Source organism: Macrobrachium rosenbergii, chromosome 20 (assembly GCF_040412425.1).
Source record: "Macrobrachium rosenbergii isolate ZJJX-2024 chromosome 20, ASM4041242v1, whole genome shotgun sequence".
NCBI lineage: Eukaryota > Metazoa > Arthropoda > Malacostraca > Decapoda > Palaemonidae > Macrobrachium > Macrobrachium rosenbergii.
In genome coordinates, this window is record NC_089760.1 from 27,795,001 (window position 1) to 27,813,443 (window position 18,443).

Sequence of the window (18,443 nt, forward strand, 5' to 3'; positions counted from 1 at the left end):
CGCGCAGCTGAAGTTTGCTCCAGTTGTTCATGGTCATTTTGGGTGACTTCTGTTTCGTCACTTGCAAATAATAGCTGCGAATTTCCTTCGTTCTTTGAGCGTCTCGGCGTCGAATTTTCACAAGTTATTGGCATTTGATGCAAAACTGCAGTTGCTGTCAAGGTTTGCATATTATTAACATCACAAAGCAGTCTAACGAGACCCAGCTCTGTTGCTAAATTATCATAGGGCTCGCCCAGTGAAACTGATTTAAAATGAGGATTGTGAGGGGAACAAGATAAGCCAAAATAAGACTAGACTAAAGAGAACGGAGGAAGAGTGAAAAAGGCGGATATCAGTCCTGCTTGGGTCGTAGAGGCAATGAAAAAGAACCTTCGGAATTTGAAGGTTGTGGCGTCATTCAGAAAAAAATAATTAAAGAACAATCCACTGAAGTCTTCACTAACGTATTCTTAGGTTGCTAATCAGTTTAAACGTTCTAAGGTATGGCTGGAGTAAGTAGATCTATTTTCAAACGCTTGTAGAGTTTTTCATGAATTACATTTCAAGTAGTTTCAACTCCATAAAGCCCAATTATTATCTCTAAGTGGCCATAAATTATTTTTATTCGTCGTAGAGTCCTGTAATAAAAAAAGGAAGCTTGAATCTCCCCTGATTCACATTGCGGGTATTATGAGATGAATGACTACGAAATTATCATATATTTGACAATAAAGTTTGGAATAGCCTTGACGTTTAAAAGCACGAACCTCCCTTTTAACAAAAAATTAAGGCTTCTATCTTATAATGCCAGCTCACTATCATTAGAATTATCGATATTCTAATCGGCCGATCGTGACGTCAGTTATTAATGTCAACTAACCAATCAGGAGTGGCCACGTGTTATGTCGTTAGTGGTTGATTTGATTAGAGCGATATGATATGTTAATAAGAAACTGGATGGGATAGGGCAGGGTGGAATGTGATGGGTATTTGCAAAATGGAAGGTTTTTTTATATAAAGTTAAAAAAGGCTTTTTTCTTATTTCAATTACACTACAGTAGCGTTTTGAAGGAAGCACACAGAACTCCGTTTTTGTGATGAGATTATTGGTGCTGTTATATTTCTCTAAAAGGAGCACAGAAAATTTGCCTTAAATTCTGCCTTCCCCGCACCCTAATAACACCTTTGGAGATCACAAAAGAACTGAAAATGGGCTTCTACTTCTATCGTATGCTTAAAGCGCTTGGTATATCATATCCTTGGTGGTGATATTTTCACCACATCATCTCTGACCTTGACTTTCAATAATTGAATCCTGCGACCTTTGTTTCAGTGTTTCTTCATAAACGGTGAATATAATCCGTTTATGTCATCTCTCACTTCCTACTGGAGGAGGAAGTGATAGAAGAATTAACAACACTGTTTGCCATGAGAACAGAATCCTGATAACATTAAAACAACACTGACAAATTTTTTAATGATTCTCTAAAAAAATGGCAAAACGGCTGATTAAAAATGCTTAGTCAGTGTTTCATTGCTGTTAATTGTGGTCTTTATATTGTGTTCTTTTTAAGTTACAGTTGAGTAATATGCATAAAAAAAACTTGTCTAAGGCACAGTAAATGTAATAATGTAAATGTCCCTGCGCAGTTATCCGCGATCAAACTGATTGATCAGTTAGAGGAGCTATTTATTTTGACAAACACTCCTTTTTTTAAACAGTATTTTATAAATATGCATATCGACTGTGCGTCTTCTGAGAGAGAGAGAGAGAGAGAGAGAGAGAGAGAGAGAGAGAGAGAGAGAGAGAGAGAGAGAGAGAGAGATGCTGCCATAGTCAACTGTTTGTTCGTTCTGATGTTAACTACAGTTGGATTTTGCAGCTAAACGTCGTATTTTTTATTATTTTCCCCATGTATATAAAAGTATATATATTATTTATCGAGCCATACATAATTTCAAGAGGTAAACGTCTGTGATGCATTGTAAGAAACTTGTACTGTAAATGTTTTAAAGATTCTATAATAAAAAATATGGTGTCCTTTTATCGACATGTAACAAAAAATATGGTGTCCTTTTATCGACATGTAATAAAAAATATGGTGTTCTTTTATGGACATGTAATAAAAAATGTGGTGTTCTTTTATCGACATTTTTCATTTTCAGTACTTTACTTATGCGTTTTCTGAAGAGAATTGCTGGTTCAACTTTATTTTTTGTTGTTATTGAAGGAATTTTTAGTAGAATAGACTTGGTAAGAGCTAAAATTACTTTGTGCCACATGGAATCGTGGATATATCTGTAATGTGCAACACAGATTTTGTTCAGATTAATAAAAACTGCTCTCTCTCTCTCTCTCTCTCTCTCTCTCTCTCTCTCTCTCTCTCTCTCTCTCTCTCTCTCTCTCCCCCTTTTCCCGTAGAAAAATTTTCTTACAATATGCGAAAATATATTAACCATTTAACCGAAATTCTTTATGTATGATTTCATTTCCGTTTCTGTATAAGTGCGCCCACGCATCAGCTGTGGACTCTTTCTTACCAGTTACAGCTGGATAATACGAAGTTGAGAGAACTTCCTTCATATAGGTCTGTGGTAAAAGGTACGTACATGAATGCACATAAGCTGAAATGTATAAGGCTTGTGAATACGAGAAAGAATTCCAAGCAATTAAACAAGAATTTATTGTAGTTAAACCAGAATTTATTGTAATTAAACAAGAATTTATTACAGTTAAACACGAATTTATTGTATATAGTGTAACAAGAATTTATTGTAGTTAGACAAGAATTTATTGTAGTTAGACAAGAACCTATCATAGCTAAACAAGAATTTATTGTACGTAGGGCAAAGGACTTATCGAGATTTGGTAGAATTTTCCTAGTTAGGCTTGAGGGGCAAAGATTAGGGCTTCCCGTCTTGGGGATTTTTCACCATCCACGAATTCTGGGACTAATGGGGCCTTTTTAACCCTGACCTCGGGACTTCCCGTATGCTAACTAGATAGACTCCGGTATTAAAGTAGCTGTAGATTATTTGAAAGGTAGCTGATTCGATACGTTATATTACAGTGAAGCAAATTTTTGGTGCTACTTTGGCTTGTTATCTACGCGTCACCTCCGAGGTGCTAGTACTAAACATGGCGGAAGCTCAATGGGACGAAGTGATTAGTACTAGCTCCTCGGGATCAAAGTATTATATACACCCATTTCCATATTGTGTGGTCGACAAATTATATTAATAAACGATATCTTTGATCCCCGAGGGGCTAGTACTAAACACGGCGTCCCATTGAGCTTTCGCCATGTTTAGAACTAACACCTCGGAGGTGACGCGTAGATAACAAGCCAAAACAGCACCGAATTTCTTTTCATGAACGTTGAAGCTGGTGTCAAGTAAACGCTGGTAAGTGATATGAGTAGACATTAGCTTCGTTCTTCAGGATGAGAGAGTAACATGACTGGATGAACAAAATTTGGTAAGAACTAAAGGTAAACTTGAGCTATTTCTTTTGCTGTATATGTTTCAGCGTTCGTTATGATAATATTTTTTTCTTTTCTCAATTTCCCATTTAAGCTCAGTAGCATAATTCATCTTTTATTAAGTCTTATGCACAGTCTACTTTGTAAGGATATATTTGTTTTCTTCCTATGTTTTGTTATTTTAATTTTCATATTTTAGGCGCAGCTCTATGCATAGTGCAAATCAGAGATAAAGAATAAAAATAAGAATCCCAATATTTGAACCAAGTTCGGGGAAAAACCATAACCATTAACTATCAAAGTTCAAAGTTTCCTTTCAATATTGTAGATCTGTATAAAATATTAGTACACGTAAGTTCACTTTGCGAAGCGTAAAATTGATTTAGTACGGTAAACTCGTACGTTACCCTGGATTTTTGATAATGCAAATTTCAACTTCAGCTAACAACATGGTCTCCAGAGCCAAACCAGTAATTCAGTGCGTGTAATTGAGCCGTAGTATCTGCCATGGCCATAGTTAAGCTCACACATACGTAAAAGTCCTATGACTTGCTTTTTTTTTTATCTAAAACAATAATCCAGCGTCATGTTGACAGATGGCAGAAAGTTTTGCGCAAAAACGAAAAAAAAAAAAAAGTGAGAACGTGTGCTTAGGCGATGCAGGGCCGGTTTTAAGTCTATTTGACCAGTTTGGTCAAACTGGGCGCCGCGCTTTAAGGGGCCCCGCGCCAGGGTTACGGTTTGAAGCCTTTTCTGTATTCTTAGAGGAATAAACCGCTACCGAAAACATGAAATGAAGAATGAGGAAGTATTATTCATCACATTATTATGCATACTATATTAACAGAAAATTGTCACTTTGAAAAGAATTTTTATGTTAATCATACAAAAATCGTCTTAATTTCTATATAGCCTAATAATAATAATAATAATAATAGTGACAAGTATACTATAGCAGCTGATCTCTGAGTGCAAGATGTTGCCGTCTCAGTTAAAGAAAACTGAGTTTTGAGAGAGAGAGAAAGTCTATCTGTAAATTTAGAACACATGAAAAGATGGATAGCATAAAGATACTAGGTGAAAGGCTGGGTTGGTGTGTTTTGAGGTGATTTGGTCATGTGCAGAACGAAAAACAGCGTTGAACTGGGATATCATAAATATTAGGCTGAAAGTCAGTAGTAACCAGAGAGTCGCTGTAGCATAAGCTGGTAACTTTAGATTGTTAGAGGGTTAACCATAGAATGAATTCACCAATATGTGCTGTCGTATTTTTGTCTGTAGCCACCATATTTTTAAAAAGAGAGCGAAGTGTTTTACTCTCTCTCTCTCTCTCTCTCTCTCTCTCTCTCTCTCTCTCTCTCTCTCTCTCTCTCTCTCTCTCTCTCTCATATATATATATATATATATATATATATATATATATATATTTATATATATATATATATATATATATATATATATATATATATATATATGCATGGGTATGTTTGTTTACAAGAGAGTGGGTGAATTATAATACTCTTCCATGCATCTTAGTACTATCTTTGATTATCATCGACCAAAACCTAGAGGAACATTAATATCATTTACTGTAATGAAATTATTCAAAATTGTTTTGGGGTAGCATGCATTTACTTGTAATATTTCTTGAAGGACATGTTTAATTAAGAATTTGAGAAAAGGTCAGATGTTTAAAGATTCATTGCTCCTCTGGACCCATGCGGTGAACCTTTAGGTAATATCACGTGTAAATGTTACTAGGCCAAGAATGGAATAGATATTGCATGTCTGTATGTAGACTTGGTGTGTATATATTTGGTTAGGGGAGAGCGTGGAAAGTTTCGATTTGCATTCGAAGATGCTTTCATAATGTAACAAACGTACTCACTCACTCTGGTGGCATTTTAGCAAAGTAGTGTGACCCAGCAAGCCTACCACTGGGTTGAGTAGCCCGTTTCAGTTATACCTGAAGTCACGGAAGTTTGTATGGTGACAGCGTCTTCTATTCAGTAAGTGACATGACGAGTGCTTAGACTTCTTGTGACTGTATAAAACTTTCGAAATTACAATCTGTTCCATGATGTAAAGGATACTGAGGTGATTTTACTGTGTAGATACTGAAGTTTGATTGCAATACTGAAGGGGCATGCTCTCCTTGCCTCTTTGTTAGGCACAGTATCCTGAGTTAGGCCTAGTTTGGCCGCTTAGTTTCAGGGCGCATTACAGCAACCAACTGGAGTGACAGTCACTGTGTGCGCTTGGGGAATATGAAGCTCACACCAATGATCAGCCGTGTCAGGAAACTTAGGATTTATTGGTTCCATGGTAGATTAACAGCAAAATCTACAGATGATAGTCCCAGTGCATCTAGGGCAGATCAAATTTCTTTTACTAATCATATTATAGCATTTATGTCAGGTTAGAATGAATTAGTTCTGTGGTACATTTACAGTTATTATTGGTGAATCTTCCGATAAGGCCACTGAGTTCTACGGTAGGCCAGTTTAAATTCAATATGTTTCTTTCAAGGTGTGTTCATGGTGGTTATTTATTACTGACTTAGAATGACAACCTTCTGTTAAATGTTTGCCATCTGCAATCTTCATGACTCTTCAGTAAAAAAAAAAAAAAATTGAGACACCCTATTCCAAGGCTATGCAAGCTAGTCTGATGAACTGTCATAGGTGAAATCAATAACAATGAGGAACAAATATTCCTTTTCAACGAAAAAAGTTTTCTTACGAAATAGGGCCTTTTTTGACGAGACTAGTATCGAAGGTACTGAATCATCGAAAATCCAATGACATTTGGGTTTTTTTAGAGTAATCTCATATGAAAATCATTGCCTTACCTGTATCCCAATTGCCAGGTCAAAGACGAAATGCCTGTTTGCGAACTAAAAGTAAAGAACATGATTGCCGTTTCATAAACCAAGTGGGGCCACCATATAACATGTCAGTCAGTAAAGAAAGTTTGCTGTGCCCTCCAGCTAATAGTAGGCCCCAAAGAGGCAGGATTGGGCTCTGCCCTGAAGTTTTCAAGGTCGAATCTGATGGTGTGAAGCTAGCAGGATTAAAAATTTAAGAACACCTTGAATTTGTACCTCGTATAATCGTTTGCTTCAGTCGTCCATGAAAGGGTGGAATGTTCTTCGCACTTCATCCATATTTCTGGAAGATTTTCGGTTAACCCAACACTAAAGAAGAGATTTTCTCGACTGAGAACGTAACTATAGTCGATAGAAAGGATGAAACGAAGGAGAGGCTCAGTTGCTTAATAAGCGTATAGTGTCAAGAACAGCAACTGATAAGTCACTCCTACCATTCAGCAATCAGTTCACGCTGCTTCATCTTCAGAGCAAAATTACTTCAAGTTGATACTTGGCTTGGATAAGCGTAAGAGGGATTTCCACACTGGATGGAATTTTTATGAAATTGGGCCTCCCGAGAGTCAGCATTGCTGTAGGGAGGAGGTTTAAATCACTGAGGCACTGTGTTAACTTGAATTGCTTTAAAAGTGAACCGTGACGAGAGATTAAACCATTGAGGCACTGTATTAACTTGAATTGCTTCAAAAGCATGCATTACTTAAGGTTCTTTGCAGTGTCCTTTCGGCCCCTTTCATTCCTTTTACTCTACCTCCGTTCTATTCTCTGCCTTCCATCGTAATTTCCACCCTCTCCTAACAATTAAATCATAGTGCAACTGGGAGGTTTTGAAACCTTTTACTGTCAATTTCAGTTTCAGCGATGAATGGCCTCATATATAGAATATAGAACATAGGCCTTTGGCCTATGTTCTATATTCTGTTCTCTCAGTATGTATGTATATGCGTGAGAGAGAGAGAGAGAGAGAGAGAGAGAGAGAGAGAGAGAGAGAGAGAGAGAGAGAGATAAATGTATTTAAAAGTAATTTGCAGTAGCATTGACATGGAATGAATCATTTTACGCGTACTGTTCGCGTGCGGTATATCACCTTAAGCTTCTGTTCCTAATTCTAGAATGACAGAGAGAGAGAGAGAGAGAGAGAGAGAGAGAGAGAAAAGCAGTCACGGAGAGCGTAATTGAGCATGCTCAGTACTTCATTTTTTCTTTGGTTTCCTTAAGTCTCACTCTGTCGGGTAACTTCGTCCATTGTATCCTTCGAGATATACTTTCTTTTCTGATTTGGGTTTTGGTCAAACCATCGTTATTTCCAAGACCCTGTTATCTCAAACTCGTCCTCATTTACTTAGAATTCTGATCATGCCTGTTAAATCAACGTTATATCGATGTATCTCATAAGTATTCTAAATATAAACCTTGTTGACCTCGACGGGCACTTGCAGGGTTCGTAAATGTTTGCGCCTAAAGGTCAACCAGATGCTAATTATTTATTTTGTTTTCGAAACTAGCAGCCAAACCAGTCTGCGAGCGCACCGCACACGTGATTGCTAAAAGTTTTCCAGCACGTGTTTTGCGAAAATCCACACGGTCGTCATTATAAGCTCTACGATATATTTCCCTAGCTGCCATTTATACAGCTCTGTTCTCAACGTACATGTTATTTTTCGTAAGTTGGCTGGAAGGGGTTCTTGTTGCACATATTGGAGAAATGGCGATGTTACTCAGTTAGCCGATGTGGCAGAGGTAGCTCTTGAAGTTTTCGATTGCTGATCAATTTCTGTAACTCCCATGTTATCCACTGTCTTCGGATTTGCGCAGGCTAAGCGTCTGAATAGCTATGCTGCAAGTCTTAAACCGCTTTCCTAGTTTACAGTTTGGTTTACGCAAGGTCCTATGTGTTTTTGAATAACTCCTTTTCTTTTTCCAGTTCTATAGAGAAATCCCTAGATTCTGTTTATGATGTACGTTAGGTTGGCCTTGACTTTGGTGTTGCCTTTTAACCATGATGCACTTCTTTCAAATTTAGACAGATAGGAGTTGAGAAACTACTAAGATTGTGTTCTCTGGTGTTCCTCAGGGGGATACCCTTGGCCCGCTATTACTTATATTACATATGCGCAACATGCGACTTGGTAGGAAAAAAAAACTTGTTGCTTTTGCAGATAATGTTATTCTGTCTGCAACGATCCAGTCTCTAGATTAGGGACCGGTTATCTCTGAATCTCTTAACACCATTGTATTTAAAATGAGTGTTATCTGAAAATTATTAGGAAAAGACGTTTAAACCCAACAAACTCAAAGTCTTAATCTATACACTGGCTACCCCGTCTAGATCTTCCCTAGACAAAGCTATATGTTAACTATTTGCAGCTTGTTCAGAATTCTAGGTGTTATTCTTGTTTGCAAACTCACTTTTGAAGGACATAATATATTCTTATTCTTTTATTCTTATTCCACCATGTTTTGAGCATTGTTCCTCGATTTGGTCTTTTAGCAACGGACTTACAGTTTTTTTTTAGGAAAAACTTGAAACAGTTTTTTAGGAAAAACTTGAATGCTAATGAATTTCTCATTCTGGATCGGATCTTGATATCAGTCTCTGGCACCGTCGCTCGACTAGCTCATTGAGGCGGTTTAATAGAATTTTTCATGCTTCTGATTACCATCTGCATTCAGCTCTTTCCAGATTATGCTGTCTGTGACGCAGCACAAGATATGATGTTGCTTCCAATAGTCTTGCCTTACATTTTGTGAGGAACGATTCCATACAGGTTTTCAGAAGGTTTGATTAAGCTGTGTACAAAATTTGGAACGGTCTTAATTGTTCAAACGTGTTGAAAATTCATGTTTGTTGAGCAGACTCACGCGAGTCTTACTGTATAAAATATTGTTTTATCTTGTTTTCCTCTGTTATTTATCTTATGTAGCTTTTCTTTACTTCTCTACTTCTTTTGCAGTGTTGGGTCGCCTTTCTGCTTTGCCTTTGTGCTTGTAGCTTTCTGCTTATCCGGATTAAAGCTTTGTTAATAATAATAATAATAATAATAATAATAATAATAATGTGTTACGGAAGGCAAGAAATGAATGAATGCTTATATGTTTAAGAAGAGAACGCTGAATGTTTTGGCACCTTGAAACAAAAATGACAGCAGTGTGTGTGTTTGTGTGTGTGTGTGTGCGCGTGTGTGCTGGAATGGGAAGAACAATAGTAATTATGTCAGGGGTAGCTGAAAGGACACCTGTAACTCTCGAAGTATCAGGGCGTCACTGGGGACGGGTGAAAGTACAAATGAGTTGTAGTTCAAAGAGCGTACGAGTAAAATTAAATTTGGCGGAGAGAAAGTTGTACTAGCTGGTTTATGGGCCAGGAAGAGAGCGTTGTGGGAAAGTGTAAATCCTACTTAGTTATTACATAGATTTAAGAGCAAGTTGATGGATGCAATGGTGAGAAGAGGAGTAGCTGGAGGCATACCTGATCAGTATTTGGTTGAAGCACCAGTTCAGGTAGACAGTGTTGGTTGGAGAGGAATGGGTGACAGGGCGTGGCGCTAGCAGCCTTGTCCCAAAAGGAATTGCTTAAAACCAAAAGGATGGCACCGCCTGGCTTTACTGTAGAAAAAAGGTTATATATATATATATATATATATATATATATATATATATATATATATATATATATATATATATATATATTATAAATATTCCCTGTTCTAACTCTCTTCCTTGTTTTAATCAACACAAGAAATTTATCTTTGTTAAAGTAAGAAGGCAGACAATGTAGTATGTTAGCATGTGAAGGAGCGAGCGTGAAGTGTTTTCAGATTCCATGCGCCAACTGCCGAGACATATTAGCTTAGAGGGCCGTAAATCAGGGATAGGTTTTGCTAGGACAGACCTTAGAGGTACTGTTCCTACAGCTCAGTCTTCTCTATCCTGTGTACTGGCAAGTCTATTGTCATGTCAGGTCGAGCCCTGGGTAGGCGAAGTTTTGAAGCAAACAACAAGACGATGCCCCAGCTTCTGGACTCTCCACGCAGCCGCCACAGCATCTGGACGTGACTGGGCTGCCGTCCAAGCATTCTTTATTTTTCTCTCCTTTGCTCATACCAAGGAGAAATTTGCTATTTCAACGGACCAAGGAATCTTATGCAATTGATCACTGCATTAGCTAACCCAGCGGTAAGTCTGAATTGACAATTGCTGCCAGTTCTCTTTTTCTTTGACTGAAACTCTCATTTTTTTCCTTGTTCAGGTTTTCCCCTCTTAAACAGTCACTGACTAAGAAACCCAAGTAAAACATATCCCATTTATGAAGTCATCTATCAAGTACAATTATTGTTGTCTAGTGATGTCACATAACTCACCATCCATTGTGTTAAAAGTATTATCCCTAACTTGAGAAATCATCCCCTTGTGATTAAGTAATGACAAGTGAGAGTTTCTGTAATGCAAGATTGTTATCTGGATACGTCTTTTTCCCAGAACTGTGCACGCCTTGGGCCTGGGCAGCATCCTCTTTCCTGGAGAAGAATGTAAATCATTAGTACCAAGGAGCCTTAATTCAACCTTCAAGTAAATTCCTGATAGAGCGTCTGAGAGGTATATAAATCTGTTGCGTTCGTTCTGTGTGGCATTGAGGTGTGTCCTAAGTTGGACTAATATGCTGAGCTGCTGTTAGCTCCTGTAAATAATCAATTTTATTTTATTTTACTTGTTTTACTGAGACTAGTGTTCCAGTAAGTTTGCTAAATTCATTCATGAGGTTATGAATAAACCTCTATTCTTTGTTAGCTAGTGTTAACTGGCAGCCTGATCTACTCAACATCTGTCCTTTAGAGTTAGTTTTAGCCTTAATTGACAGAATTACGTGGGTCTTAGGTGAAGCAAGGCAATATAAATTAAAGTAATTGATTATTAAACTCATTAGCCGAAGGACCCATGTAACAGTGTATATATATATATATATATATATATATATATATATATATATATATATATACATATATATATATATATATACATAGACATATATATATATATATATATATATATATATATATATATATATATATATATATATATATATATATATGAATGAATTATATCACATCACCGTGATTCATATAGTAGCATTAAGCTACAAACGTCCTTTAATATCCAATTCGCTCTACCTCGGAAATAATATATTTTCATACATGTTATCCGAAGGGGAATTTTTTAGTTGATAATAAGTTCGTCGTCTCGTGGGCTCGAACCACAGAAGACAAGAACTCAGGACTACAGTGACGCGCCTTTTAACCACACGGCCTCAAGTGAGACGACGAACTTATTATCAACTAATAACAAAAATTACCCTGCGGGTAACGTATATGAAAGTATATTATTTCCGAGGTAGAGCGAATTGATATTAAAGGACGTTTGTAGTTTAATGCTTATATTATATATATATATATATATATATATATATATATATATATATATATATATATATATATATATATATATGTGTGTGTGTGTGTGTGTATGTATGTATGTATGTATGTATGTATGTATGTATGTGTGTGTGTGTGTGACAATCACTGCTACGTTCATCCTTTAGCTGCAGAATCCAAGAGGAGTCTTTGCGTGCAAAGCTTTCCCCACATAAATTTCTATACGTGTCTACACAAAAGGCTCATCAATAGTACGTCGACTCCCCTTATACACACTTATTTCTGTCTTGCTTGCAGCATTTCAATACTCTTTTTACAGGATTCTCAGTACACTAAACTATATATATAATATATATATATATGTATATATATATATATATATATATATATATATATATATATATATATATATATATATATATATATATATATATATTTTTTTTTTGTGCGTGTGTGTGTGTGTCTGTGAGAGAGAGAGAGAGAGATTCACAATTTTCTCCGTTGTAGTTTATATCAAATTTGGTGCAAACATACCTGGTTACTAATATATTGGTCATGTTTGTTGAAGAGGAAGTTTACATCTCACCTGCTTTGAGGATGCCGGTAATTTTTGTGTGTAAAATTCTGCATCATATCTATGGGTATATAAGTAAAATCAGGATTATACAAAGTAATTACTGAGTAATAGTTACAGATAGCCATGAAAAAAGTAATGGAACCAAAAATGAGGCAGACAAAAGGGAAAAAGTTATTAAAGTGCATAAAAGTAAGCATTGATACTTGTACACTATCCGGGAGTGGAGTCTGCTTTTCAACGTCTGCAAAATATACATACTTTAGAGCTCAGGCCAATCTATTCGAACATCCAGCAGTGAACATATTACGTTTCACGGTCCGTAGTACTAACCACGATACCCTGAAAAATTCATGAACTAAGTGGGATATAGTGTCACTTGCCTAATTTTCTTTTATCATTGCGTATATTCATCCTCACCTTGTGTATGCTTTGATGGAAATAATATTTTGGACAAACTTGCACTCTGACTTTGAGCGCTAGGATTTGCTCCAGCACTTATTAGCGTAGTTTTGGACTTGCAATCAAGGATATGTCTTAAATATGCTTCGAAATACATTCTATGCTTTTCATCTAGTTATTGTCATAATCATCTCCCCCAATATCATCTGTGCCTTAGCTTCCACAAATCCCCGCTCTTTACCAGCCTCCATTCTCAGTATTCTCATCCAACTTTAATGGTGCCCACGGGAAGCTAAGTATACCTTAGCTTAACCAGACCACTGAGCTGATTAACAGCTCTCTTAGGGCTGGCCCGAAGGATTAGACTTATTTTACGTGGCTAAGAACCAATTGGTTACCTAGCAACGGGACCTACAGCTTATTGTGGAATCCGAACCACATTATACCGAGAAATTAATTTCTATCACCAGAAATAAATTCCTCTAATTCTTCATTGGTCGGCCGGAGACTCGAACTCGGGCCTGGCAGAGTGCTAGCCGAGAACTCTACCGACTCGTCCAACGAGGAACAAGGTGCCCACGGGAGCCCAGCTGACACTATCAAGGACTGTTCTTCAAGGGGTTGTACTATCTTCTATTTAGATTCAGCCAGCCTTTTGCTGGCAGGGGCTCTTGCTCTTCAGCAGCCCGTAACTGATGATTGAGATTCTGCTGAGAAAAGATCATTAAAAGTTCGTGTAAGTGCAGTTGATGGTGTGAAACATGCCCTCACTGGTTACACCAGTCGGCTTAATTCAACCACTGGACCAGAAATTAAAATGGGTAGTGGGAAAGAAAGTGTTATAGCATTAAGTCCCTGTGAGTAGGAGGGCCTGGGGAGGAAAGGATAAAATTCGTGTCATTATCCCATCTACATTTAGAACATCCATAATTTCCCTTATGGTACCATTTCTTACACTATGTCCTACCATTTGCATCGTAATATATACTTCTTAAAGCTTTATTCTCAGATCGACAGAATTTTTTATAGTGTCTCTGCAATACCATAATCCATGCCCGTATAGTAATACCAAGATTTATGTGTAATCTTACTTTCGTATTCAATTTCAGTTTGTTTGATTTGCACTTTTAGTCTGTGACTAAATCCCAACTCACGAGGATACGAAATGGATACCATTGTTCGTAAACATTTGAAGGATCAACCTCATTGATTCTTTTTCCAATCAGTTATTTCACCCCTTTGTGCATACTCTGTCTTCATTACTTCTGTTTTCCTTCGATTTATCTTGAGTCTCCTCGTTCAACATATAATGCCTTGTTTTTCAGCAAGCTGTATAAATCTTGCAGTATTTTCCTCATTCAAACAATATCGTCTGTATGTTCCAAGTCTGTCAGCTTTCTACCGTAACCCCAATCTAAACCTCTCAGCCTTTGGCCTAAATTTTATATGCCTATCTCCAACTAGTAGCTTTTATCTAGAAGCTAATGGAAATCCTCTTGATTTGATACTGAATGATGAGAGTTCGTTACAGCCCTCCGTACTGTTAATCTTACTGTACTCAGCACTACGTTCGGTCATGTACTGCAAACCACACTCGATCCTAACTATTGGACCTTAATCGTATGCATCCATCATTCAAAAGGATATTTTTGTTTCATCGGTCGAGGTTCTCAGTTGTTTTCACGGACTTGCTTTGGCGTCTTCCTTTGGAAACAGTTCTTTCATTTATTTCTCAATACGCAACACTACATTTTTCTCGCAACAGTCGGTACTAGGCTCTAGTTTAACGCCACTCGAAGCCATGTGTTTATAAAACAATCAATTTTTTTATTCTTATACCCATAAAATTGTACATATTTTAACACGTACGCATGTTTATCATACTCCTCAGCCAACATAACTTAAAATTCAAACTTTTCTTGCTTTCATATCTATATGGTCCTGCTGCGAAAAGAAACGCCTAGATCTTAGCTTCCTGACTTAGGAGCCAATCTTATCTAGAATTGGACTCTTCTCAATTTTAACCTCTGTAACTCACGCACTCCAAACAAAGTGATATTATTAAAAGTAGATATGCCTAAATAAACTGGAAAGTGCAGGTTCTTCTCTTTAATGTGTTTGTATGCAAACAGTGTATTTGTATCTAGCTTTGCAATCACACTTGAATAACTCCCAGTTATCAGGATGTGGGCAGTATCAATAAAATAACAAGGCAGGAAAGTCAAAGATATATGCTAAGTACGCATTAAATAAGACTCGTTTCCTTCGTCCGTTCCTACCTGCTAACCCAGGCCTCTGAGGCGCCCATGGGTTACTGATTCGTTGAAAGAGATAAACAATGATTCCCTTTTGTAGAAAAAATAACACTTTCTGTTTATAGAAAATAAATATTTTCTATTTGTTAGAAAAATAAAAATTTTCTGTTTATTAGAAAATAAAAATTTTCCGTTTACAGAAAATAAATATTTTCTGTTCATTAAAAAAAACACTTTCTGTTTACAGAAAAATAAACATTTTCTGTTTATAAGGAAATAAACATTTTCTGTTTCTAGAAAAGTAAACATTTTCTGTTCACAGAAAAATAAAAAATTACTGCTTATAGAAAATAAATATTTTCTGTTTATAAAAAATGAAACATTTTCTGTTTATAGAAAAGTAAACATTTTCTGTTCATAGAAAAATAAAAATTGACTGTTTACAGAAAAATATAAATTTTTCTGTGTATAGAAAATAAACATTTTCTGTTGATAGAAAAATAAACATTTTCTGTTTACAGAAACATACAAATTTCCTGTTTATAGAAAAATAAACATTTTCTGTTTACAGAAAGATAAACATTTCCTGCTTATATGTTTTCTTCAAGCGATGACAACCACATGTAATGATGAAAGTACTTGGGGCGGGAGGGAGGAGTTCATTTTATCCGAAAGGAACTTCGAGGCTTTAAGAAATCAACGTTGAGCGAATCTCTGTCAAACAATCAACAAACAGGAGAGATTCCTTGACGAGTGTCACGCTCTGGGAACAAATCCAGAGTCCTTATTTGATCACTGCGGTACGAAAAGCCAGGGAAGCATCAGGGCTGATATTCACATGTAACTTCATCCGATAGGTTTACATTTTGCTCCTTGGTTAAGATATAACATTACTTGGCCATTAAGTTATTCTCTGTTTCCTTGTCCTTGATGAAGGACATGTTTAAGTCTCACGTAGAGTAAATTTGTTATTTGTATGAATTTGTTATTTTTATAACCAGTGCAACATAAAAAAAGAAACATGTCCATTCAGGCTAAATAGAAAGTCGAAGAAAACGATTACATTGTGGGCAATGATTGTTTTTTTCAGTTTCTGACGATGGGTTAGTATATACTGCACAGTATGACACTTTTTTGTTTTCCATTAATTTATATAAGCAAGTTTCTTCTCTGTCTGTACGTATTCGTAAATATTATGTATATTCCCAGTGTTATTATACACACACATATATACATATATATATATATATACATATATATATGTATATATATATTATACTTCACTTGTATTTATCAAATGAATAATGGATTTCTAAGACATGTGAATTTTCAAAGACATTTACAAACCAAGTGAAAGATATCATAGAATAGGGAAGTTATTATAAATGATTGCTCATTCATTTGAGGTAAGCCTACAAGGCCACTGACATGCAAAACAAACGTACGCATAATGTGTTAGAACAAAGAGAAAAGAGAAAAGGGGAAATAACAAATAAGTTACAACAAATTTAGATTAGAAACTGTGCTCTTTCAGATGCCAGTCCATCTATTATTATTATTATTATTATTATTATTATTATTATTATTATTATTATTATTATTATTATTGACTTGAAATTCAAGCTTGCGAAGAATATGGTGATCATTCGAAAGAAGTAACAGAAGATAATGGGAGATACAGAATGAGGAGATCAATAATTAGAAAATCAGATCAATTAGCTAACAGAAACGGTTCACTTAAAAATGAAATGTATCTCTATCTAGATATATGTGATACACAAACAGGAATCTCATCGCGTTTATTTGACTCCTGATCATGCACTTTTCTTTTCATTGCTAAATCCAAGAGACAATCACGAAATCGTCATAGGTGCGTCGTTTCGAAAGTTTGTTTTCATCATCGTGGTAGTTTAAATCATTCTTTTTCATCGCCTCTGTTCTGCCGAAGCTGTTTATAAGATGCATTATTATTATTGGGGAATGTCTGAGTGAGAACTAGAAAGAACTAGAGCGTATATACAGTAGATATCGCCTGATCTCTATTAGTCATATAGCCTCACCGCGAGAAGGCTAAAATTACAAAGTAATGAGGCATTAAAATTCATCTCGTAGTCGGTGCATTCGGTGGGTTACGGGAGGATTAGAAGACAGTCTCCACTTGTATAGAATGGATTTTTTTTTAACGTATAAAAATACTTACCTGCTTGTTTCTTGTAGTCTCACATCACCCCTGTTGTAAAAACCCGTTCCTAGACCGGAAAGTCATGCCACCTAATCTAGCCAATAGGAAGCAGGATCGCAAACTTGATCGACCAATGAGATGCGGGATGGGATGGGCTTGGCATTTTCTGGAATGCTATGGAATATTTTAGTTTTTATGATGAATCTACTAAAAAAATATAGTTTTTACCTGTTAACTCAGTATGACGAGGATATTTCATATTGCAACTATTAATAAAGTGAGTACCTTATTGATAACTGACGCTCGCCACTGACGGTATTGAAGATTACTAACTTTTTGAGTACAGAAAATTATGATGGAAAAACGTAGCTTTCCATTTTTGGGGAAGTACCGGCTGCTGGATTTTCAGGTTTATTTGTGTTTTATATGAAAAGTAAAATTTTTTTTGTCCGACGTGTCTGAGACTTATGTGTCGTACAAGGACTTCTCTGCACTTAATGATTATTCATAGAGGTCTCTCTTATATATCGTGTTAGGAAGCTTGCATAGAGTACGTCTCTTGTCCAGATTCGTTGGTTTTGTATCTTCAAGAAAACTTCCGGGAAAATATGAAGCAGAATTCTGTAATGAAGGATATTGTTCTAATTAAAACTACTGTATCAAAAGTAGCAAAGAAGGAAATGAATTCATTGGTCGCGAGGGAGAAGCCCAAGTCACGATGTACCGATTCGGACGAACATCCAGTTCCAGCGGGGCGTCCTGTTTGGTGCCTGGAAAGGAACCAGATTCCGAGCGGCCCAACAGCGCAGTTCATCTACTAACACGTTGACCAACTGACTGAAGGCGATGTCTCCTCTCTCGCCCGTGGTTTTCAAACGATGCTAGGAATATTTTCCTGGTTGAAAGGGACGTGAAAACTTATCTGGTGATGATTTAATGACTAGTGTTTATGAAAATCCATCGAATTCCCCTTTAGTGTTCGGACACAAGAGATAGGAAACTTTCGAGAGGTACGAAGTTGGCTGGACTGAAGAGTGGTGATGTAAGGACCTCGATAAAAAAATCTTATGGGACAGTAATATTGTAAGTGCTTGTTGTTTGCCGAGATATGGCCGTGCGTGTCATTACGTCCTCCCATTTATTTAGTGACAGCAGTTTCGAAGTCTAGAGTGGGGAAAGAGGGGTCTTTTAGACGTGAAAGAAGGACAGGTGTTACTACAAGGTCCTCGCATGCCTACATGCACGTTGAC